We start from the raw sequence: 2,137 nt of genomic DNA on the forward strand, positions 1-2,137 counted from the left end.
ATTTTTGTAAAGGTTCTATATATTGTGAGTTACTATAGTCATACATTAAGTTGACAACTGATTTGGTAGAATGAGTGTTATGGTTATTCTTCTTCATTACCAGAGGCCATATTTTTAATCCATGTATTTCTTGGTCTCCTTTTTGCTTGCTTGTATTTGTCCATGATCATGCATGTGTAGTCGAATAATTGAGTTTATTGCTCTTGTAAGAAGAGATACTATGCCATGGGGTACTGGGTATCATCTCAGTAACAGGTTATTAGAATTTATTGTAGAATTTGGGCTCATGGTCGATAGTTTAGGGAAGAGTTTAAAGAAGCTAGACTTTGCTTTGGATTAGATGCTATCATGAAGTATGGGTAGTTCCATGATTCAATATTTTAAGAGATCCTATCTAGAAGGAGCGAATAAAAGAGCAAGATTAAAGCTACAATTCATAAAGAAGCAGCAGTTACTCATGAGCCAGGGTAGGGGGGTATTGGGTTATTTTTGTGGTTTAGCCAATGTTCACATTTAGACGTGTATAGAGGTTGATCTTTATATCTTGGTCCATCACAACCACAGGGCCCTTGTCTGTTGTTGATCTGTAAAATTATTTATGTTCCTAGAAGAACACCAAGACCTAGCTGTACCAGGTAACTTTCTAGCAACATCAAGGTCCAGCTAATACTATTGATATTAGGCCAGTATCTAGTGTTGAAGGCAGCTTTTCTTTCTCTTGAATCTATTTCCTGTATCTTCCTTCCATTTCTAAAAGACAGGATGCCTACTTTTTTTAAAATATAAATTTATTTATTTTAATTGGAGGTTAATTACTTTACAATATTGTATTGGTTTTGCCATACATCAAAAGACAATATTGTTGTCATTTGCTCAGTTATTGTCTTTGCCATGCCATGAGGAAGACTTCAGTAGAAATAATGAAGCTATTTTGCACTTGCTGCTTAAATGGCAGAGTCCTCTGCTCAGTGGTTCTCTAGTTGGTACTAATTCTTTCTCATTGTGACACAAGGTTCATCACTTTTCAGGCCTTCTTTTGTCATCCTGCAGGATGAGAGGATTTGTATATGATGAAAATTCAATGAAGAGATGCAATATCAAATACTATATCTCTGAAATACTTACTTGGAGTGTGTATTACCTTGAATTGCCATGATGGTTATGGGTAAGTTATGGTCTCTGGGGTCGCACAGAGTTGTACACGACTGAAGCGACTTAGCAGCAGCAGCAGCAGCTAGGCTATGGTGCTCAGTTGTTTGGTCAAACTAGACACTAGTCTAGATGTTGCTGTCAGGTTATTTGGTATAGTATAGAATTGGTAAACTTTAAGGAGAATACCCTTGATAATCTGAATGGGCCTCATCCAATCACTTGAAGGTCTTAAGAGCAAAGATGAGTGAGTGAAGTCAGTCGGTCGTGTCGGATTCTTTGTGACCCCATGGACTGTAGCTTACCAGGCTTCTCTGTCCATGGGATTCTCCAGGCAAGAATACTGGAGTGGGTTACCATTTCCTTCTCCAGGGGATCTTCCTGACCCAGGGATCGAACCTGGGTCTCCTGCATTGGAGGCAGACGCTTTAACCTCTGAGCCACCAGGGAAGCCCAAGAGCAAAGATAGATTTCCCAAAAAACAAATGAATTTTACAAGACTGTAAAATAAAAACCCTGCCTGAGTTTCTAAACTGCTGGCATCCCCTAAAGATTGCAGACTTGCAGAATTCCTACAGTTAAAATAAATCGTTTTAATATATGTTTACATATCCTATTGGTTCTATTTCTCTGGAGAACCCTGGCTAATACAACTGCTATTTATCATTTTGTAATTGTAGTTTTTATATAGTTAAGTACATAATAGGAACTTTGAGTGCAGGAAATTTTATATTCTTCATGCCCTATGAATACTTATTGAATTAATCAATGAAAATTTGGTGTTACTATCCCCGTAACTTATAATGCTATTTATTTCCTTAGTCTTCACTGATGGTTAAAGGACCTGAGGGTCAGCTTAGTTTTTCTAAATCAACCCAAAGTCATTTATATGTTAATTTAAGATTCAAACTTTATCTGCATTTTGAGTAAGATGATATTGGAGCTAGGTTAAAAATGACTGAGTTTGCTCTGAAAACTGAAGTTGAAA

General features: G+C 37.0%; 1 non-coding gene across 1 annotated transcript; it reads right to left on the minus strand.

Annotated features, from left to right (window-relative positions):
- Positions 1-1,526: 1,526 nt before the first annotated feature.
- Positions 1,527-1,599, minus strand: TRNAW-CCA (transfer RNA tryptophan (anticodon CCA)). Its single transcript has one exon. It is a non-coding gene; the product is annotated as a tRNA-Trp (tRNA).
- Positions 1,600-2,137: the final 538 nt, after the last annotated feature.

Source organism: Capricornis sumatraensis, chromosome 7, assembly GCF_032405125.1.
Source record: "Capricornis sumatraensis isolate serow.1 chromosome 7, serow.2, whole genome shotgun sequence".
Classification (NCBI taxonomy): Eukaryota; Metazoa; Chordata; class Mammalia; order Artiodactyla; family Bovidae; genus Capricornis; species Capricornis sumatraensis.